The sequence below is a fragment of the Loxodonta africana genome, chromosome 9 (genome assembly GCF_030014295.1).
Source record: "Loxodonta africana isolate mLoxAfr1 chromosome 9, mLoxAfr1.hap2, whole genome shotgun sequence".
Lineage (NCBI taxonomy): Eukaryota > Metazoa > Chordata > Mammalia > Proboscidea > Elephantidae > Loxodonta > Loxodonta africana.
In genome coordinates, this window is record NC_087350.1 from 21,309,386 (window position 1) to 21,333,121 (window position 23,736).

Here is a 23,736-nt window from a genome sequence, read left to right on the forward strand (position 1 = left end):
TATAGGGCCAACAATAACACATGTGAGGAACGTGCTCCATAGTTCAATTGTGTATACGTGTCTAACGGGCACACCACCCCAAAAGCAAAGATGAGAAGGCAGGAAGAGACAGGAAAACCGGACAAATGGAAACAGGAAATCCACGGGTGGAGAAGGAGACAGTGTTGACACACCTCGGGGTTGACAACCAATGTCACAGAACGATTTGTATATTAACTGTTTAATGAGAAACTAATTTGCTCTGTAAACTTTCACCTAAATCATAATTTTAAAAAAATTCTCGCCTTCCACACAGGAGTCCAACGCACCCTATGCATGGCCATTACCTGTCTGTCAGTGGAGGCTTACGTGTTGCCAGTGAGGCTAAATAGGTTTCAAAGGAGCTTCCAGACTAAGGTAGGCTAGGAAGAAAGGGCTGGCTATCTACTTCTGAAACTCAAAATCAGCCACTAAAAAACCTATGAATCACAACCGATCACTCTCCAAACTGCAACAAATCATGGGGATGGCACAGGACCGGGCAGCATTCTCTACCTTGTGCATAGGGCACCCTGAGTTGGACGGCTGACTCAACAACAGCTAACAACAGTACCGTTCACTACGTCAGCCGTTCGCTAGGTCAGCCACGGATCACCTGGAGGAGGGCTGGAGGCAGGGTTTTGAAAATGACAGATTCCAGGGCCATCACTCAGATTCTGATGATGAGGTAGGGGCCAGCAATCTGCATTTTAACAAGTTCCCCAGGTGATGCACAATGACGTTTGAACCCCATAGACCTAGAGTAGTGGTCCTCAACCACAGAGACACTGGGGAAGCTGCTGAAGATCCAGATGCCCACCCCAGCTCCCAAACCAAGCAAATCCTGATTTCTGAGGCTGGGGCCAGAAGTAGGGCTTTTAAAGTTCAAACGACATTCCACAGGCTTCCAGGGTGCGAACCACTGAGGCTAAGCAAACTGATGCTGCTGCACACCCAAGACATGAAACAACTAGACACGCTGTCCTCTATCAGATACTCAAGAGAAACCTCCAAAATATTTTTTACTCACTCCTGCTAGGTGGACACTTCCTTCCAGTGGCCTATTCGTCATTCCTATTCTTGATTTCTCCAAACTCCTTTCTCTGTACAGTCTGTTCACTACATCAGGCCCTTGTGCAACTCTGAGGACAAGGACTGGGCTCCCCTTAAGGATTTGCTACGAGTCCCTGGGTGCCATGGATGAAAAAGCATCTCCCCCGTGGAATGCATTAATTAAAAACGAAATTGCTTCAGCAACCTCTTTTACAATGCAAGTACCCTCAAAGGAAGCTAAACTTCACTCACCAGGAGTATTACTTTAATCCACGGATCAGAGCTGGAGGCTTGTATTGGATGTTTTTTGTTTGAGCCACAGTGTTTTGAAAAGAACCGTATTCACTGTCAATACTGCAAAAGTCTAATTCTTAGCATTGCTTGAAGAATTGGAAGAGCTGGCAGCCTTGGCCTCAGTCTCATGTGCAACAATCTCACAGTAAATAATGGCTGCACCCTGTGGATGGCCCATGTGCCTGGACAAAGGCCTCACTGTTCCCTATTGCCTCATGCAGGTTGGCTTCACTCACCAAGGCTGCCTGCAGAGCCCCTACAAGGCATCTGAGTTTGCAAACTCTGCTAAAGGGCCAGAACTATTGATATAAAGAAGCCAGATAGGATTTATAATCCCATCTTTTGTTTTCTAATCATTAGTAAGGGAGGGAGGGGAGGAGTGGTGGTTCAGTGGTAGAATTCTCACCTTCCATGTGGAAGACCCGGGTTCAACTCCCAGCCAATCCACCCCTCTGTCAGTGGAGGTTTGTGTGTTCCTATGATGCTGAACAGGTTTCAGTGGAGCTTCCAGACTAAGACGAACTAGGAAAAAAGGCCTGGTGAACTACTTCTGAAAATCAGCCAATGAAAACCCTATGGATCATGACGTTGTGACCCGTAACCAGACAGCACAGGACTGGGCAGTGTTTTGCTCTGTTGTGAACAGGGTTGTCATGAGTCGAGGGCCAACTGCACAGCAGCTAACAGCCAACAACAATCATCAGCCGTGAAACCTTGGACATTCACTATCTCCTCAGAGCCTCGGTTTCCTCAGCACTACTACTCCTGTTGACTCATGGTGGCTTCTTGTGGCGTCCATAGGTAGTAAAATGAACTAAGTATGAATATGAAAGTATTTACAAACAATAAAGCAGGTATGCACTTGTAAACAACTGTTATCAATCAGTTCAAGACTGCTCCTCATAAAACTTGAGTTAGGCTTGGTAGGTAACCCTGCAGGGGAAGGTCTGGATGGGGCTGGAGTCAGGGTTAAGGAAATAGCAATCTGAGTGGTAGCCCCAGGAAGACAGCAACCGGAATCCCAGCATCTAGAACCATGCAATTTTCATGAGGGCTGCTACCGCGGCAAGCGTGCCAGTGAAAACCAAGAGGCTGCTTGTGTTCAGACGAAGAGATCAGTTTGGGAGGCAGCAAAACGCATTGTCACAATTTCCTCATTACTTCTGGTCTGATCCAACATCTCCAAGTTAGACCAGCGTCTCCTGATCCATGCCTGGTTTTTTCTCCAACAGGAAGAAACACAGAGGAAAGAAGGAAGACACAGAGGAGCAGAGAAGACAGTCACGTATTCCTTCTTTATCCTCCAGGGCCCTCCGTGCTCCCCACAGGCCTTTTCTCCTCTCCTCCCTTCTATTATCAGTTTAGAAGGTTGTTTGCGTTCTGGAAGGATTTTCCTTTCCCGGGCCTATCAGCCTAGCCTGGAGGAGACAGCAGATGGTCTGCTGCACAGCCTATTTGAGCACATATTCAAGACAATAATCAACTAGAGATTGACTTGGCGCCTGCAACCCAGAAGGCCAAGCATTTCCAAAGCCCACCATGTCCTCCCGCCTTTGCCTTTACAAAGAGTACATTTTAATCTCATAATAATTGGATTTGGAAGGAACACTGATTTCATAAGCGTTTCATCTATATCATCAAATTAACTACTAATATGAATTCTTGGACACTTCTCTTTGTACTGGAAACACTTCACTCATCAGCCTTCTTGCCATTTTGTCACCCAACCATCCCCTGCATGGTACAGGGTTCATGCTCTTGCCATCTTGACCAGAAGGATGTATCTCAGGAGGGACATGGTCACACACCCTGCTGAAATCCCATGTATGCCCTACTTTCTATGATCCAGCAGTCCAATGACCTTCTCAAGTAAGGAAATTAGGCTGGCCTGATGGGGACAACTCCCCAGTGTTCACTGCTTCATCCTTCTAGGAACCCAACCAACATGCCATTCCATCCTTATTTTTGGTCAGAACATAGCTCTACAAAGGTTTTATTTATTTATTTTGTATTTACTATTTGTCATATCGGCCAGGTATGATTTAGGCTGGTTATGTGGTCGATCACTGCGTATATAATTGATTCTCCCTGCCTTATTTTTGGTAGATACTTAAACAATCTGAGCTTATTTAAAAACTTCCTCTACCAGTAAATATTTATCTCCCTCTACCTTTTCTCCTCAATAGAATCATTTGTGATACTGTTTACAGTTTTTTTTTTTTAAAGCCTCCTGTCTTGTTGAGCCCTAATCTTGGAGAGGGATATATATACACATACTATTCTAACGGCCAAAAGCGAGCTGACAGTAGATTACTAACCCACAATGACATGGCCTCTTTCTCCCCTTCCACATTATCAACGAGTTCCTCTTTGTTGTTGAGAATTAGGTTCAGCTAGCAGTTGCCCGCGATGCTTCCACCACTTTTGGAGACATGCAAATATCAGTCATGCAAATGACATATTTATCAGACCTTCCGCTTTTAGCAGAATGCAGTTTTCCATAGATGAATGTGCAGATCCCTGAAGTCTCCCATCACAATCAAGCCTCTCCTCTGTGATGGGTTTTCTGTACCAGGAAAGTGGAGCCAATTCCTTACTGCACCTGAGACAGATGTGCTGGTGTTCCCATAAAGACATTCTGTCTTTATCCTCATCAAACAGTACCCAAATCACAACCTGCCAGACCTATGCATACCTTTTCCTCATTCTCTTTTATTCAACCAAAAAATAATAATAATAAGACACACCACTGTTGCCATATTATAATCCCATGAATAATCCCACCAAGTCAGGATGACATCTATGGGATCATATTTGTACCCTTAAAAATATCCAGCTCACTTTATCAGTTGTCTTCTGTACACTGCAGTCACGGGTACAATCGTCAAGAACCACTGAGAACCTGTGTTACTACTGATCATCTTTCTTGGCCACGTAAGTTATTATCTATGGCCTTGTTACTCAAAGTGTCATCTGTGTAGAATCTCAGGCCCTACCCTAAACCGACCGAGTAAGAACCTGCATTTTAACAAGACGCCCAGGTGATTGGTGTGTACATTAAAGTTTGAGAAGTGCTGTTTTATGGGATCCAGTTATACCTGGAGTTTTCTTCTTCCTTCCTTTGCTGATATCCTAAGTCATTCCCTTCTGACAGTCCCCTTCCCTTCCCACTCTCTCCCTTTCCCCCAAGTCCTTCACCTTCCTACTAAGGATTTTTAACATCACTAGAAAGATTTGGAGCCCTGATGGTGCAGTGGTTAAGAGCCCAAATGCTAACCAAAAGGTCGGCAGGTCAAATCCATCAGCCGCTCCTAGGGCAGTTCTACTCTGTCCTTTGGGGTTCCTATGAGTTGGAATCAACTCAACAGCACCTAACAACAACAGGCAAAATCAGGAAAGGCATCTTGGTCTTGAAGATATGATGAGGGAGGGAAAAGGGAGACAAGAAGTCTCCAAAACCGGTGTCATATTGGGGACTGGCAAGAAGATCTGTGTGGCCAGCAAGGAGGGCATATGTAAGGAACGTGCAACAGTCATCTACTGGGCACAGAAAACCACCTCGAACTAGTGGTCCAAACTATAATCACTTGCTCACGATTCTGTAGGTTGCAATGGGCTGAGCTCAGTTGAACAGGTTGTCTGCTCCTATGGTGTTGACTGGGCTCATTCATGTGTTTGTGGTCAGTTGGGGTTGGCTGGGGCTGGCTACATCCAATGACCTCTCTCGTGTCTGGTGATGTGCACTGACTGTTGGCTGAGACGCTCTCTCACTATGTGGCCGCTCATCCTCTAAGAGGCTAGACAAAGTTTCTTTCCATGATGTGAAACATTTTAAGAGGGCAAAGGCAGAACCTGCAAGGTCCCTCAAGGGCTGTCTTTGAAAGTCACACATCACTGTTATGGTTTGAATTGTGTTCCCCAAAAATGTGTGTCAACTTGGCTAGGCCATGATTCCCAGTATTGTGTGGTTGTCCACTATTCTGTGATCTGATGTGATTATCCTATGTGTTGTAAATCCTAACCTCTATGATGTCAATGACACAGGATTAGAGGTAGTTATGCTAATGAGGCAAGACTCATCTACAAGATTAGGTTGTATCTTGAGTCAATCTCTTTTGAGATACAAAAGTGAGAAGCGAACACCGAAGAGAGAGGGACCTCATTATCACCAAGCAAGAAGAACCAGGAGAGAAGCGCGTCTTTTGGACTCGGTGTCCCTGCACTCAGAAGCTCCTAGACCTGGGGAAGATTAATGACAAGGACCTTCCCCCAGAGCCAACAGAGAGAGAGAGTCTTCCCCTGGAACCGGCACCCTGAATTTGGACTTCTAGCCTCCTAGACTGCAAGAGATTAAATTTCTGTTTGTTAAAGCCGTCCACTTCTGGTATTTCTGTTACAGCAGCACTAGATAACTAAGACAATCACCTCTGCAGGACTCTACTGACCAAAGCAAATCACAGGCCAGTGCAGAATCTAGGGAAATGGAAATACACACCAATTCTTGATTGGAAAAACCACAAAGCCGAACTGCAAAGAGGCATGGACTCAGGAGGGCATAATTCCTTGGGGATCATAAATGTAGCAATCTACCCCAGATTGGCAGAAGATATTATTAGTGCATGTGTTCACATTTTATCTTCCAAATTGGACCCTTAAACCCAAAAGCATTCAAGGAGCTTAAAATCATATTTACTTGTGTGTCCCAATAGCAACTCCCACAGATCTTTGCACACAGTGGGTGCTTAATAAATTCATTTGGACTAATTGTACTTTCACAAATTGTTATAGATTGAATTGTGTCCCCCCAAAATACGTGTTGGAAATCTAACCACTATCCCTGTGGATGTAATCTAACGTAATTTACAATCACCTTACAGCTAATGTAATATAATGTGATCACTTTCCACAATGCAATGTACTGTATCAATCAGTCAAGATCATACCAGTGTAGGGTAGATCCTAAACCTAACCACTGCAGAATTATAAAAAGAGCAGATTAGACCCAGAGACATACACATATGCACAGGGAAAACAGATGCCATTTGAGTATCATCTACAAGCCAAGGAACCAAGGAATACCTGGCACTACCTACAAGGAAAGAACTGACACAGCCAAGACTCTGATTTTGATATTTAGCCTCTAGGACTGTAAGAAAATAAATTTCTGTCCTTAAAGCCATCCACTTGTGGTATTTCTGTTACAGCAGCACTAGTTAACTAATACATAAAAGCATGTACAGGAAGTCCCCGGGTTACAAACATCCAACTTACATAAACCTGTAGTTATGAACCAACCACTGTAAAACCTATTATGTTAAAAATCTGAGGTCCATACAATGGTTTGTAATAACAAACAGGCACTACTTTTCGACGTGCATCAAAACATCATTGTTACAGTAGTCCTCCCTTATCCGTGGGGAATATGTAACAAGAAACACCCCCACCCCTGGATGCCCGAAACTGTGGAGAGTACCAAACCCGACATATACTATGACTTGTCCTATACATACATAAACCAAAAAAAAAAAAAAAACAAACCCAGTGCCGTCAAGTCGATTCCGACTCATAGCAACCCTATAGGACAGAGTAGAACTGCCCCACAGAGTTTCCAAGGAGCCCCTGGAGGATTTGAACTGCCGACCCTTTGGTTAGCAGCCGCAGCACTTAACCACTACCCCACCAGGGTTTCCCTATACATACATACCTGTCATAAAGTTTAATATATAAATTAGGCACCAAACCAAAACCAAACCTGCTGCCATCGAGTCAATTCCAATTCATAGCGACCCTACAGGACAGAGTAGAATTGCCCCAAAGTGTTTTCAAGGAGCACCTGATGGATTTGAACTGCCTACCTTTTGGTTAGCAGCCATAGCTCTTAACCACTACCCTACCAGGTTTCCAAATTAGGCACAGTAAGAGATTAACAACAACAACCAATAACAATGTTGTAACTGTTATTGTTATAACAGTTATAACAATATACTATAATAAAAGTCATCTGAATGTGATCCCCAGCCGGGGTGGGGCAGGATGGTGCAACATTTCATCACGCAAACATATTTAACATTTTTGGACCGCAGTTGACCATGGGTAACTGAAACCACAGATAAGGAGGGACTACAGTATTATTGGAGCCCTGGTGGCGCAACAGTTAAGAACTCAGCTGCTAACCAAAAAGTTAGCAGCCTCGAATCCACCAGCCATTGCTTGGAAACCTTATGGGGCATTTCTACGCTGTCCTATATAGGGTCACTATGAATCAGAATTGACTCGACAGTAACAGGTAGGTACTATATATTATTACTGTATTATTATGTTAAAGATGTTTTAGTGTATCTGGAAGTATTTCTTTAATGTTTTTTATGCATAGAAAGGTATCCTATATACCACATGCTAAGACAAACATTTGACTAACTGACATTAGATACAAACCATACCTAACTGTTGCGACTGACTTACATACAATTTGACTTAAAGACAGACTTCGGAACGGGACTTGTTCGTGATCCGGGAACTGCCTGTACTTATAAACACAGGGACCGGAGTTTACCGGGAGAGAATGCCCAAAGGTTTAGTTCATAAAGAATAAAGTGTCTCTTTCGCTTATCAAAAAACTGAAAGAAGACAGAATAGGTGCATCATCATTTCTGAAATAGGATCCAGTACCTGACCTGAAAGTCACTGGTAGCAAATCTCTGGAATGACTGTTGTTATCCGTTCATTTACCAAACCTCTCTTCAAATCACATCATTTGTCACAAAGGAAGTGAAAAGGCTTAAAAGGTCAGCACTTGTTTTGGTTCTATAAAAAAGCACAGGAAGCCATCACAGCTGGGCAGAATCCTCTTCCAATCATTCTTTAAGCTTAATATCGTGCACAGCAAACTGTCTTCATTTGCAGGAGCTGCAGACCACTGTTTCAGTCTGTTTTCCTCACTTGGGCAGATGACATGCTGTCATCTTATAAGTCTGACATGGCAAGATTTCTTTATTTCCTTCTGGACATCATGCCTGAGATTAAGCAAAACAGTGTGGTATGAGGTTATAGGGACAATCTCAACTTTCTTCAGGTATAGTTAGCAAATGACTCAGTCCCTTATTCTTTTTCTGCAAAAATGTAACTTTCTATTAAAAAAAACTACGTGGCAGTGCTATCGATCAAACTTTTCAGGGTCCTCTCCTTTCAGTAGTCTCTGGGTGGTATAAATGGTTAACGCACTCGGGTGCTAACGGGAAGGTTGGAGGTTTGAGTCCACCAGTGGCACCTCAGAAGAAGAGCCTGGCAACCTACTTCTGAAAAACCAGTCCTTGGAAACCCTATGGAGCACAGTTCATTTCTGACACACGTGGGGTTGCCATGAACCGAAGCTGACTCCACAGCAAATGACTTTCTCCTTTCAGCATGTGATAGAAATTCACCCTCTTCAAGTTAGGTGTGGCCTCGTAACTCGGTTGGGCCAATGAAATGGGAGCCGAAGCACTTGCGCTGGTTCTGGATGAGAGTTTTAAAAGCCAGTCCTGGATATGCCACACGCTCTGCCCTCACCAGTGTGACCACAACTTTCCAGATGAGAGAGGTTCCATCAGCTTCGGCCCTGGAGTTAGGACACATGAGGTAGAGCCTCCAGCTAACTCACATTTACCACTGGGGTTGTTTGTTACAGCAGCATAACCTTACTCCTCCTGATGGACTTGTAACTATGATGAACATGTAACTAATCTTGCTATTATAAACCTCGTGGCATAGTGGTTAAGTGCTACAGCTGCCAACCAAAAGGTCAGGAGTTCAGATCCACCAGGAGCTCCCTGAAAACTCTATGGGGCAGTTCTACTCCGTCCTATAGGGTCGCTATGAGTCGGAATTGACTTGACAGTAACGGATTTGGTTTGGTTTTTTTTTATGTTGAAGAAACTGAAAGTCCCTTTTAAGCAAGATGGCTCCTGGTTTGTTTGTTGTTGTTACTGTTGTTAGGTGCCGCTGAGTCAGCCCTGACTAATGGTGACACCATGTACAATGGAAAAAAATGTTGCCAAGTCCTGGGCCGTGCCCGTGATGGACTGTGCATCAAAGCATGATCCATAAGGTTTTCATTTCCTGATTTTTGGAAGTAGATTGCTAGGCCTTTCTTCCCAACCTATCTTAGCCTAGAAGCTCCTCATCACAGCAACACTCAAGCCTCCACTGACAGCCAGGTGGCTGCTGCACATGAGGTACACTGGCCAGGAATCTCCTGGATGAAAAATGAGAATTCTGGCACTGAACCACCCTATTGAACCATCAATGCCTCTTTTAGAGCTGTTTAAATGCAGTTAAACCCAGTGTTCTCCACTTTTCTCTGGCTAATTGCCCCTCCTTTTGTATTTTTGCTTGCCTCAGGTTTAGGAAACTGCCTTATTTCCTTTCCTCACAGGAAATCCACAGAAGGTGGTGAGTTAAGGGAGAGAGCTTGGGGCCACACCCAGCTTCTCACCTGCTATTGCAGCCCACCATGCCCATTGCCTTGACTCCTTTGATAGCCACTCCAAGTTCACGGTCATGGAACCAGAGTATGTCTGCGTTGTCTGTAGAAGACATGCCATCCACCACCCTGAACCCGAGCAGCAAAGGCTGAGCCACCTACCCGAAGTAAGTGGCAAAACCCGGTCTAAAACTCAGGTCTTTCAGACCTAGTCCAGGTCCCGCTGCCCAATCTGTCCCCCAACATCAGGCCATGCACTGTATGGAATGCAGATCCTGCCAGCCTTCCTGACCCTGCACTCCCTGAGAGTCCTGGGGCCTGACCTCTCCCCTCAAGTCCTCCTTTCTCTGGCCCCACAACTATCTACCTCCCCAAAGGCCAGCCCTCACCCTATTTCCAAAGCCTAGAATTGGAATCTCTGCTGATGACGACTCAGAAGAGAACCCTGACTGGACATGTTGGCACTCTCATGGAGACCTCTGCCTGACTGCCCCAGTTTCTGCTCATTCCTTCCAGAGCCAACACACTCAGCTCCCACTCTCCCTCGTCCCCTTCCCTTCAGTCAGGGAAGCACTGAGAAAGATCCAGTTACATGTCTATTAAAACCCCTGAGGGTATTTGTCCCATTGCAGTATCTCTCTGAAGAAGCTTCAGTAACCTTCCCCCATCCTTTTTGATGAAGGCCTAGTCACTCTTGAATAAGTGTCTTTATTAAACTCTAGTTGGATGAACTCTCATCTGAAAGAGACTTCTTAAAGAAGCCAAGCCTTTTTTTTCTCCCTTTCACATTTTCAAACTCATTTAAACAGAAGAATTTTAAAACAGTCCCATCCAGGGGGAGTTCTCACAGCAGTTCCCTGTGTCCCACACTTCTCCATGACCAGACTCACAAAGAAACTGTGACTAAACAGAGATACAACATGCCCCTTTCCTTTAATTCTGGGAAGACTTGGAGCTCTCGCTCACAAAGGGAAGCTGGAATGTTCTAGCAGCACATGAGGCAGTCAGATACTGCTGGTATCCAGGGCAGGCCACTTCAAAGGGGTCTATGCCCCAAATTCTTTGTACCATTGCCTGAACTCCAAGAGGATGGGCACTGAAGACCAACAGGGTGGACGCACGAGCTGCCAGCCCTACATCATCCCCCCTTACCTCTTCCCATCAGAATCTCAATTTTATTCCCAGCAGCAATGTGCCTAGTCTCCTATGCTCCAGGGTAGAGGGGTGGGATGGGATATGGGTGAGGGTATATTTTGACAGTCTGGCCAATAAGAGGTGAACAGAGCCACTGGGAAGGACTTCCTGGAAGTGCTTTAAGGGGACTGAGGAAACAGGCACCTAACCCTTTTGCCCAATCCCCTTCCCTTCTTGTGTGAACAACAGGTGTGGTGGATGGCACTCCAGTGGCCATCAGGAAACCACAGAGATGACAGAGACACCCTGCCTTAAGTCTCCTAGAACTGCCATAACAAAATACCACAAAGTGGGTGGCTTTAAAGAAATTTATTGTCTCACTGTTCTGGAGGCTTGTTGTTGTTGTTGTTGTTGTTGTTGTTGTGTGCTGTCCAGTAGGTTCTGACTCATAGTGACCCTATGTACAACAGAATGAAACACTGCCCAGTCCTGTGCCATCCTCACAGTTGTTGTTATGCTTGAGCCCATTGTTGTAGCCACTCTGTCAATCCATCTCCTTGAGGGTCTTCCTCTTTTTCACTGACTCTCTACTTTACCAAGCATCATGGCGTTCTCCAGGGACTGGTACCTCCTGATAACATGTCCAAAGTATATGAGATGTTGTCTCACCATCCTTACTTCTAAGGAGCATTCTGGTTGTACCTCTTCCAAGACAGATTTTTTCATTCTTTTGGCAGTCCATGGTATATTTGATATTCTTCACCAACACCACAATTCAAAGGCGTCAATCCTTCTTCAGTCTTCTTTATTCATTGTCCAGCTTTCCTGTGCATATGAGGCAACTGAAAACACCATGGCTTGGGTCAGGCACACCTTAGTCTTCAAAGTGACATTTTCTGGAGATTAAAAGTCAGAATTCAGGGTATTGACAGGACCATGCTCTCTCTAAAGACTCTACAGGAAGATCCTTTCTTGTCCCTTCCAGCTTCTGGTAGCCCCGGGCGTCTCTTGGTGTTTCTTGGCTTATAGATGTATCTCCACAGGGCATCTTCCCCTGGATAGGACCCTGTCTTCCTTTTATAAGACATCACTCTGAAGGAATTAGGACCCATCCTACTCTGGAGTGACATCCTTAACTGATCACATCTTTAAAGAAAAACCCTATATCCAAAACGGGTCATATTCATAGGTACAGGTGTAAAGACTTCAACGTATTTTTTGGCGGAGACACAATTCAATCTATAACACACCTAAAGAAAACCCAGAAGACACCTGTGCCTCTAACAGCATGGAGGAATCACGATACCAAGAGCAGTCCACCTACCTCTGCAATTTCTATGAGAGAAAAGCTAAGCCTTTAACTTGTTGCAACTACCGTTTGACGGGCTTCTTTCTGATTCTAGCACCCAAATGCAATGTCTATCCAACCCAACACATGAACAGTGTAATCCCCTGCGGCAGGCTTGGGGAATTTCTTTTTTCTTTAGAAAGTGGAGGGCTAATGAAAACAAGGAAAATCCTCGATGAGATGGACAGACACAATAGCCAAAACAATGGACTCAAACATACCAACGACCACAAAGATGGCGCAGGATTAGGCAACATTTTGTTCTGTTGTACACGGGGTCACCATGAGTCAGAGTTAACTCAACAACTAACAAAACAGTGGAAAGTCAACGACCCAAGGGGGAAAAAAATTCAAAAAAAAACACCACAGGTTTCATTAGAATAAAAATCAATTCTGGTTGGGCATATTTGGTATATTTTGAGGTGACATGGGCAGAGCATAAAGGCACAACTCTGCTGGCCGTAATATGTGACGTGACCATAAACTGCTCCTCAACTAATACATTAAGTGTTCAAATATTTTAATCATATATTTTGAGAAAATGGAAGGGAAAGGAAGAAAAGGGAAGGCAGAAATGGAAGGAGGGAAGAGGAGAGTAGAGATGTCATAAACCAAGGAGGGGAGATAACAGAAACAGATGGAAAAGGAAACAGAAGAGATGGCAAAGGAAGAGAGAGGCAGAGGGGATAAAGAACGGGACAGACATTGAGGCATTGCATTTGGGTGCTAGAGTCAGAAGCTCCACAAACAGTAGTTTCAACAAGCTAAAGGGTTAATTTTTCTCCCATACAAAGTCCAGAGGTAGGTGGGCTTGTGCTGGTCTGGCGCTTCCTCGGCAGGCGCCGTTAGAGACAAGGCTCCTTCTGGGTTTCTGCTCTGCCATTCTTGTGATGTCACTGTCATCTGTGTGATTCATGCTGGCATCAGAGCTCCATTTACCTGCCAACCAACTCTGGTCATACTGGATCAGTCACTGGGGTTGTAGACATCAAAGGCCTATATGAGAGTCCTTCTAAACCCCACAGCTGTTACAGATATTCAACCCCTCGTCGGTCTCCTTTCAAAAGAACCCTGGAGATGAGCTTTATGGGTTTGGAATTCTGACAGACTTTTCCACCACTAAAATATATCTGTACCTAGGAAGTGCTTATGGAAAGGCAGTGGTGGTTCAGTGGTAGATTTCTCCCCTTCCATGTGGTAGACCCAGGTTCAATTTCGAGCCAACGCACCTCAAGCACAGCCATCACCCATCTGTCAGCGGAGGCTTGCATGTTGCTATGATGTTGAACAGGCTTGGGAGAGCTTCCAGACTAAAAGGGACGAGGAAGAAAGGACTGGAGATCTACTTCTGAAAATCAGCCAATGAAAACCCTAGGGATCACAACAGAACACTGTCTGATCTGAAACCAATCATTCCGTTGTGCATGGGATCACCAAGAGTCAGGGCTGACTCAATGGCAGCTAACGACAACAGGAAGTGCTCAATAAGGATCTTTAAATCAAGCAATGAATGGATATCATCAATAAAGCCAAAGACCTTCAGTGGCCAATGCCTCCCATTTCCCATTTACAGCACTTCTGAGAAGGTCCACAGCTGCACCCCATGCACTGGCTATTTAAATTTAACTTTTAATTACCTAAAATCAACAAAAATTAGAAATTCAGTTCCTGCATTACACTACTCACATTTCAAGTGCTCACTGGCCATAACATTCCCATAATCACAAAAGTTCTATTGCACAGCACAGGTACGGACTCTATGCTATACTACACTCTGCTGTGATGAGAAGAAGCCTTCCAGGGACATTGGAAACTTGGGCACACCATGAATGACACACAGCCTCTCTATGCTTCAGTTTCCTCGTCTATAAAATGAAGACAACATCAGCATCTAATTGGTAAGAGTCGTTATGTGGACTAAATGAAGTAATACACATAAACCCCAAAATGCCTGGCACACAGTAAGGACTCAATTAATACTATCAATTAATATTATTTTATGGGGGAGAGGGTGGCCCAAAGAGATAGGTGCAGGCTCTCTGAGTGAGCCCCCATGTGGCTCAGGCAGGCAGTTCAACCAGGCAATTAAGGGGTCTGCAGTGGGAAATTGCTGCTCATGTCACCAGCAACTCCTTCAATCACAGCCCCTTCTTTATGGCTCTGCTGTAATAAGCAGAAACCGAGGGGCCAGCTAGTCCCTAGAGCTCATTCATTTCCATCAAAAGGGGCACTTACCTGCAATGACTGCCTTGTGACTCGGGCACTTATATATAGCTACATACGTACATTTATGTGAACAGAGTATACTATCAAGTGGGTCCAAGATCCTTTACTCATTTAATACTTGTAGTTGAAGGCTCTGAGAATACTTTTCTTTTTTCAGGCTTGCTGAATTTATTCTCTCCCGTTGATCTATGGGTTTATCCTCAGGTTGTGTGATGCTGCTCAGTGGGTTGCTCGTGGCAAAGGGGCATAACCATCTTGAGTGTCTTGCTGGGATGCTGTAGGAAGGGGGACTAACAGGACTAGACACCCACTCTGCAGATAAGATACCAGCCGTGGGGAGATTCCGTGACGACATGTGAAACCAAACAGATCACCTCCTCCACTCAGCTTCCAAGATGATCAGACCTGCAGCAAGCTAACTACCAGCCACCACGCTGGGTTCTCCCTCACCAGTGGTGACAATGAACAAAATTAAAGTTGGAATCGACTCGACGGCAGTGGGTTTTGGTTTTTTTATGTCAAGGGAAGAGAAATCCTTTGAGAAAAGCACTCAAAAGACTGCTAACTTATCCAACAAGACACATCTAACTAAAAGGTTAGGTATTTTTTAAAAAAAACCAATACATTTTTCTTTTAGTTAGTAATATTTTAAGAATTAAAGACGGGGGGGGTGTGGTCATCCTCTAATGACTTTGTCCCCAAGATTTTCACTTGTCAATAAAAGATATAGACATCCAATATTATTTTACTTTTAAAATTTTAAATTTACTTTCAATGTAAGGCTTACAAAAGAGTCCTTGAGTCACAGAAAGAAAATTTGTTTTCTCCATGAGCTGAACAATCTATATTCAGAGGGTAAGACAGGCAGTCTGGTACAGTGAACACAGGGCAGGACAGGCCATGATGGAAAATGAAGATGCCAGGAGTCCAGATTCTTCTCAGGAGTCCTGTGAGTTCCTCAGAAGACTGCGTGGGCAGTGTGGGCAGGGTAACATTGACTTCGAACAAAGGGCTCTAAGACCTGAGAAGATGAAACCAGATGGCTGAGCTATCTTTGCTAAACCACACCATGCTAAGGAAGGTTCCACTCCTCTCACCTCAGAGCTGGAGCCCTGGTGGTTCAGTGGCTAAGAGCTCGGCTGCTAACCAAAAGGTCAGCAGTTCAAATCCACCAGCCACTCTTCAGAAACCCTATGGGGCAGTTCTACCCTGCTCCATAGGGTTGCTATGAGTCAGAATCAACTCGATGGTAATGAGTTTAGTTTGGTTGGTTCTGGTCCCCTCAAAGCAGCCAGAGACATGCCCCTCCCTCTTTTCAGTCCCTGAGAGAATGTCTAAGTAGCTAGAGGCCGGAGCGGAAAAGCTGAGAGTCATCTTCAAACCATCCACCTTCAATAAAATTTCCTGATAATGGTGCCTCACAGAAGCCCTCTCCACCCCACCCCCAACTACAGGTCAGCCCCTCAACCACTACAGCCCTGGGCAAGCCAACCCAGAAGGGGCCCAAGGATGTGCAAAGGCCTCTGGCCAAGCCAAGGTGCCCCACTTGCACTTTCACCACAGAGCAAGCTGACTTAACCTCAAGCCAACTTCATCCCTGCAGGGGCAATTCATTTCTATTCTTAGTCACCCACTTAGAGTAAAAAAAATACCAAACCAAACCCACTGCCGTCGAGTAGATTCCAACTCATAGCGGCCCTATAGGACAGAGTAGAACTGCCCCATAGAGTTTGCCAAGGAGCGCCTGGTGGATTTGAACTCCTGCCCTCTTGGTTAGCAGCCATAGCACTTAACCACTACACCACCAGGGTAATTCCTTCTCCAGAAAAGGACAGGCCTAGGAGCCACTAAGGCCTCAGCTGGAGTCCCCTCTGCCATGTTCTAAGGACCATGGCTTAGAGCAAATGGCTTCACCTCCCAGAGGCCAAGGCTTCCCTCTGTGACATGGGGTTCAGGCTACTTACTTCTCGGGGTTTCGGCAGGAGAACACTGCCCTACTCCCCCTGCCCCAGCAAACCACCTCTTCCCCACCAGACATCAGCATCATGAGGTCAGAGACTGTCTTCTTCACTTCTGTATCCTCAAGTGGCCAAAACACTGATCAACACATAGCGTTGTTGTTGTTATTAACTTCTGTCCAGTCAGCCCCGACTCATGGCAACCCCACATACAATGGAAGGAAACGCTGCCCGGTCCTGCACAATTCCAAGATCGGCTGGAGATTGGGCTGCTGTGATCCATAAGGTTGGGTTTTCACTGGCAGTTTTGTGTGTGTGTGTGTGTGTGTGTGTGTTGTAGGAATCTTTTTATCATTTATTTATGTTGTGCTTTAGGTGAAAGTTTACAGAGGAAATTAGTTTCTCACTAAACAAACTGTTCTGTAACATTGGTTGCCAACCCCATGATGTGTCAACACTCTCTCCTTCTCCACCCCTGGATTTCCTGTTTCCATTCGTTCAGTTTTTCTGTCCCTTCCTGACTTCTTGGCTTTTCTTTTGGACGGGTGTGCCCATTAGTCTCGTACACATGATTGGACTATGAAGCTGGTTCCTCACATGTATTATTATTTGCCCTATAGACCTGTCTAATCTTTGGCTGAAGGGTGAACTTCGGGAGTGGCTTCAGTACTGGGGTAAAAGGGTGTCTGAGGGACACACTCTTGGGGTTTCTCCAGTTTCCGTCAGATGAGCAAGTCTGGTCTTTTGTGTGTGTGCGTGTGTGCGCATGCATGTGGCTGAATTTGAATTTTATTCTACATTTTTGTTCCCACTCTGGCTGGGACCCTCTATTGTGATCCCTGTCAGAGCAGTCAGTGGTGGTAGCTGGGCACCATCTCCTTGTTCTGGTCTTAGTCTGGTGGAGACTGTGGTAGTTGTGGTCCATTAGTCCCCTGGACTAACCTTTCCCTGTGTCTTTGGCTTTCTTCATTCTTCTTTGCTCCAACTGGCTGAGTTTTTGAAAGTAGATCATCAGGCCTTTCTTTCTAGTCTGTCTTAGTCTGGAATTTATGCTTAAACCTATTCAATATCACAGCAACACGCAAGCCTCCACTGACAAGACGCTGGTGGCTATGCACGAGGTACATTCACTGGCTGAAAATCAAACCCGAGACTCCCTCGTGACAGTGAGCATTTTACCACTGAACCACCAATGCCTCTTCAGCACATGGCAGGTTTGCAATAAGTATGTGGTGCTCAACCCCCCAAGCCTGTTTCCACATCCATAAAATGAACACAATGTGACAACACTTGCAAAAAGCACTTAGAACAATGTCCAGCCCACAAGAGGTACCGGCCCACATTAAAACCAAACCCGTTGATGTCGAGTCGATTCCAACTCACAGCGACCCTACAGGACAGAGCAGAACTGTCCTACCAGGTTTCCAGGGAGTGGCTGGTGGATTCAAACTGCTGACCTTTTGGTTAGCAGCCCAGCTCTTAACCACTATGCCACCAAGGCTGTATTGTTAATGAGATGTCTACCCAAAAGGCAAAAATAAAACTGCCTTCTGGTTTGGGTCCTGCCATTGCTGATAAATCTATAGCGGCCGAGGTAGAATGCAAATAAAACAGGCCCTTCATCTGTTCCTGAACAGTAATTAGGATGGTCACATTCACTCCTCCTTCATAATACGTAATCTTCTCGTTTGTCTTTTTAAGAATAAAACAACACCTTGCATAGTGGCAGCATGAACTAGTGAACTGCTCCATTCTTTTAAACGATTATTTTGCTGTATACTGTTAAATCACTTTAACGTGGAGCTTACGTACCTGTTAGCTAGCCAGTAATTTCCTAAGAGTATGCTCTTGCAAAAACACATATTTACACTTCACAGTTAGTTTTAAGGTGCTTCTAGTGCTGGTTTTTTAAAAAGTGGAGCTTAAAAAAATTTAAAAAAAAAAAAAAAAAAAAAACCTTTTTTTTTTTTTCCGGTTTTTGTTGTTTTATGTTACTATTGTTTCCTAAGATTGCCAGATGACTCTGGGGTGTCGTTCCCATTTTCTCCCCGTGTCATGAGAGAGAGAACGCAAACAAGAGATCAGAAGGAAGGAAGACAGACACACTGCTTTAAAAGGCGAAGGCCAAGCTTCGTTCTGACCTAACTGCTTCCTGACATAACATTTGCCTAAGATCACGCTATATTACGGAAACAGCTTAGCAGGGCAGCAAGATGAGGAACTGAGGCTTCTGGGAGCATGAGATTCAAAAATGAGGAACTTAATTTTGATGAGAAATAGGGATGTTAAAAATCCTACTAATGAAACTGCCCTTGAGCAAACCGAGATGACAAGCCTTTGGTGCTCACCCAGACAGCCCGCCCTCACCCCTCTTAGCCACAGGCTCTGAGAGGCCCATCCACCTTTCCACAAGATCCACACGTCAAGGTCACTGGCTCGTGGAACCTTCTTCACAGACACCAAGAGGCCTCTCAGAACCACAGTCTAGCCCCACAACTGATGTCATTAAAATTCTGCTGTGAACTGCTACAGAGAACTTGTGACCAAGGGGCTTTTTTTTTAATTTTTTTTTTTACTGTGTTTTAAGTGAAAGTTTACAGATCAAGTTAGTTTCTCATACAAAAATTTATACACACATTGTTATGTGACCCTACTTGCTCTCCCTACAATGTAACAGCACCCTCCTCCTCTCCACCCTGTATTTCCCATGTCCATTCAACCAGCTCCCGTCCCTTTCTACCTTCTCATCTCGCCTCTGGACAGGAGCTGCCAATTTAGTCTCATGTATCCACTTGAACTAAAAAGCACACTCTTTGTCAGTATCATTTTATGTCTTATAGTCCAGTCTAATATTTGTCTGAAGAGTTAGCTTCGGGAATGGTCTTAGTTCTGGGCTAACAGAGAGTCCAGGGGCCATGTCTTCCAGGATTCCTCCAGTCTCAGTAAGACCATTAAGTCTGGTCTTTTTACGTGAATTTGAGCTCTGCACCTCACTTTTCTCCTGCTCCATCTGGGACTCTCTGTTGTGTTCACTGTCAGGGCGGTCATTGGTGGTAGCTGGGCACCTCTAGTTCTTCTGATCTCAGGTTGATGAAGTCTTTGCTTTACGTGGACCTTTCTGTCTCTTGGGCTCATATTTTACTTGTATTTTTGGTGTTCTTCATTCTCCTTTGCTCCAGGTGGGTTGGGACCAACTGATGTATCTTAGATGGCTGCTCATTAGCTTTTAAGACCCCAGACACCACTCACCAAAGTGTGATGCAGAACATTTTCATAATAAACTTTGCTATGCTAATTGACCTAGATGTCCCCTAAAACCATGGTCCCCACACCCCCACCCCTGCTACTCTGTTCCTCGAAGTGCTTCCTTATATTCAGGAAACTTCTTAGGCTTTTGGTTTAGTCCAGTTTTGCTGACACCCCTGTATTGTGTTGTTCTTCCCTTCACCAAAGATACTTCTTGTCTACTACCTAATTAATGAATTCCCCTCTCCCTCCCTCCCCACCCTTGTAAGCATCAAAGAATGTTTTCTTCTGTGTTCAAACCTTTTCTTGAGTTCTTATAACAGTGGTCTCATACAATATTTGTCCTTTTGTGACTGACTAATTTCGCTCAGCATAATGCCTTCCATATTCATCCATGTTATGAGATGTTTCATGGATCATCATTGTTCTTCATCGTTGTGTAGTATTCTATTATGTGAATATACCACAATTTGTTTATCTATTCATCTGTTGATGGGTACCTGGGCTGTTTCCATTTTTTTGCTATGTAAACAGTGCTGCAATGAACATGGGTGTGCTTATATCTATTTGTGTGAGGGCTCTTATTTCTCTAGGATATATTTCAAGGAGTGGGATTGCTGGATCGTATGATACTTCTATTTCTAGCTTTTTAAGGAAGCGCCATATTGATTTCAAAAGTGGTTGCACCATTTTACATTCCCACCAGCAGTGTAGAAGTGTTCCAGTCTCTCCACAACCTCACCAACATTTATTATTCTGTGGTTTTGGGATTAATGCTACCCTCATTGGGGTTACATGGTATTCTATTGTAGTTTTGACCCGTATTTCTCTAACGGCTAACGATTGTAAGCATTTCCTCATGCATCTGTGAGCTGCCTGAATGTCTTCTTTGGTAAAGTGCCTATTCATTTTTATTTGGTTGTCTTTTTGTTCTTCGGGTTTTGCAATACCTTGTAAATTTCAGAGATTAGACCCTGATCAGATATGTCGTAGCCAAATTTTTTCCCCTAGTCTGTAGGTTGTCTTTTGACTCTTTTGGTGAAGTCTTTGGATAAGCGTTAAGTATTTAATTTTTAGGAGCTCCCAGTTATCTAGTTTGTCTTCTGGTGTTTGCACATTGTTACTTATGGTTTGTATTCTGTTTGTTAGTTATGGTTTGCATTCTGTTTATGCCATGCATTAGGGCTCCTAGTGTCCCTATTTTTTCTTCCATGATCTTTATTGTTTTAGATTTTATATTTAGGTCTTCAATCCACTTTAAGTCAGTTTTTGTGCGTGTAAGTTATGGGTCTTGTTTCATTTTTTTGCAGATGGATATCCAGGTATGCCAGCACCATTTGTTAAAGAGACTGTCTTTTCCCCCATTTAACAGACTTTGGGCCTGTGTCAAATATCAGCTGCCCATAAGTGGATGAATTTATGTCTGGATTCTCAGTTCTGTTCCACTGGTCTATGTATCTGTTGTTGTACAAATACCAGGCTGTGCTGGCTACTATAGCAGTATAATAGGTTCTAAAATCAGGTAGTTTGAGGCCTCCCACTTTGTTCTTCTTCAGTAATGTTTTACTTATCCGAGGCCTCTTCCCTTTCCATATGAAGTTGATGATTTGTTTCCCTATCTCATTAAAAACTGCCATTGGAATTTGGATCCAGATTGCATTGTTATCTATAGATCACTTTGGGTACGATAGACATTTTCACAATGTTCAGTCTTCCATATCCATGAGCAAGGTATATTTTTCCACTTATGTAGGTCTCTTTTGGTTTCTTGCAGTAGTATCTTCCAGTTTTCTTTGTATACGTCTTTTATGTCTCTGGTTAGATTTATTCCTAAGTATTTTATCTAATCGGGGGCTATCGTAAATGGTATTGATTTGGTGATTTCCTCTTTGACGTTCTCTTTGTTGGTGCAGAGCAATCTAGCTGATTTTCGTATGTTTATCTTGTATCCTGATACTTTGTTGAAAACTTCTATTAGTTCCAGTAGTTTTCTTGTGGAGTTTTCTGTGTATAAGATCATATCATCTGCAAATAGAGATACTTTTACTTCTTCCTTACCAATTTAAACCAAAAAAAAAAAAAAAACAAAAAAACCCAGTGCCGTCAAGTCCATTCCGACTCATAGTGGCCCTATAGGACAGAGTAGAATTGCCCCATAGGGTTTCCAAGGAGTGACTGGTGAATTTGAACTGCTGACCTTTTTGGTTAGCAGCTGTAGCTCTTAACCACTATGCCACCAGGGTTTCCCATTACCAATTTGGATGCCCTTTATTTCTTTATCTAGCCTAATTGATCTGGCTAGGACCTCTAGCACAATGTTGAATAAGAGCGGTGATAAAGGGCATCTTTGTCTGGTTTCCGTTCTCAAGCGGAATGCTTTCAGACTCTTTCCATTTAAGATGATGTTGGCTGTTAGCTTTGTATAAATGCCCTTTATTACGTTGAGGAAATTTCCCTTCTATTCCTATTTTGCTGAGAGTTTTTATGATGAATTGGTGTTGGACTTTGTCAAATGCCTTTTTTGCATCAATTGATAAGATCATGTGGTTCTTATCTTTTGTTTTATTTATGCAATGGATTACATTGATTGTTTTTCTAATGTTGAACTGCATACCTGGTATGAATCCCACTTGGTCATAGTGAATTATTTTTTTTGATATGTTGTTGAATTCTATTGGCTAGAATTTTGTTGAGAACTTTTGCATCTATGTTCATGAAGGATACCGGTATCTAATTTTCTTTTTCTGTGGTATCTTTACATGGTTTTGGTATCAGGGTTATACTGGCTTCATAGAGTTGAGTTTTGGGGTATTCCATCCTTTTCTATGCTCTGAAATACCTTTAGTAGTAGCAGTGTTAACTCTTTTCTGATAAGTTTGGTAGAATTCTCCAATGAAGTCGTCAGGACCAGGCCTTTTTTTTGTTCAGAATTTTTTAATTACCTCCTCAATATCTTCTCTTGTTACAGGTTTATTTAGTTGTTCTACCTCTGTTTGTGTTAGTTTAGGTCAGTAGTGTGTTTCTAGAAATTTGTCCGTTTCCTCTAGGTTTTCAGATTTGTTAGAGTACAATTTTTCATAGGATTCTGTTATGATTCTTTTAATTTCAATTGGGTCTGTTGTGATATTGCACATTTCGTTTCTTATTTGGATTATTTGCTTACTCTCGTGTTTTTCTTCTGTCAGTTTGGCCAGTGGTTTACTGATTTTGTTGATCTTTTCAAAGAACCAGCTTTTGTTAACTCTTTCAATTGCTTTTCTACTCTTTATTTCATTTAATTCTGCTGCAGTTTTTATTATTTGCTTTCTTTTGGTGCCTGATGGCTTCTTTTGCTGCTCTCCTTCTATTTGTTCAAGTTGTAGGGCTTATGTTTTGATTGTGGCCCTTCTTTTTGGATGTGTGCTTTATTGCTATAAATTGACCTCTGAGCACTGCTTTTGCTGTGTCCCAAACGTTCTGGTAGGATGTCTTTTCATTCTCATTTGATTCTGCGAATTTCTTCTATAACCCAGTAGTTTTTAAGCAAGGTGTTGTCAGTTTCCTTGTGTTTGATTTTTATTTTTTCCTTTCTTTTTCTGTTATTGATTTCTACTTTTATGGCTTTATGGTCAGAAAAAAATGCTTTGTAATATTTCAGTGCTTTGGATTCTGTTAAGGCTTTCTCTGTGGCCTAATATGTGGTCTAGTCTGGAGAATGTTCCATGTGCATTGGAAAAGAAAGTATGCTTGGCTGCTGTTGGGTGAAGCATTCTGTATTATATCTATGAGGTCAAGTTGGTTGTTTGTGGCATTTAGATCTTCCATGTCTTTACTGAGCTTCTTTCTGGATGTTCTGTCCTTCACTGAAAGTGGTGTGTTGAAGTCTTCTACCATTATTGTGGAGCTATTTCTCTTTTCAATGCTGTTAGAGTTTACGTATTTTATAGCCCTATCATTAGGTAGGGCGTAGTGGTTAAGTGCTACAGCTGCTAACCAAGAGGTCGCAGTTCAAATCCACC

The 23,736-nt window shown here is 43.5% G+C and overlaps 1 protein-coding gene and 1 long non-coding RNA gene across 8 annotated transcripts in view; one reads left to right on the forward strand and one right to left on the reverse strand.

The window, feature by feature from the left end:
- The window catches only part of DAPK1 (death associated protein kinase 1), a 223,117-nt gene that overhangs the window by 137,108 nt on the left and 62,273 nt on the right, over positions 1-23,736 (reverse strand). The window lies entirely within an intron of this gene.
- On the forward strand, positions 7,465-21,833 carry LOC111749809 (uncharacterized). 2 transcript variants are annotated; one of them, XR_010322953.1, is made up of 3 exons: positions 7,465-7,651; positions 14,052-14,206; positions 14,692-21,833. It is a non-coding gene; the product is annotated as an uncharacterized LOC111749809 (long non-coding RNA). The 2 variants fall into 2 exon arrangements; XR_002784985.2 differs by having other exon boundaries at positions 7,471-7,651; positions 14,739-21,833.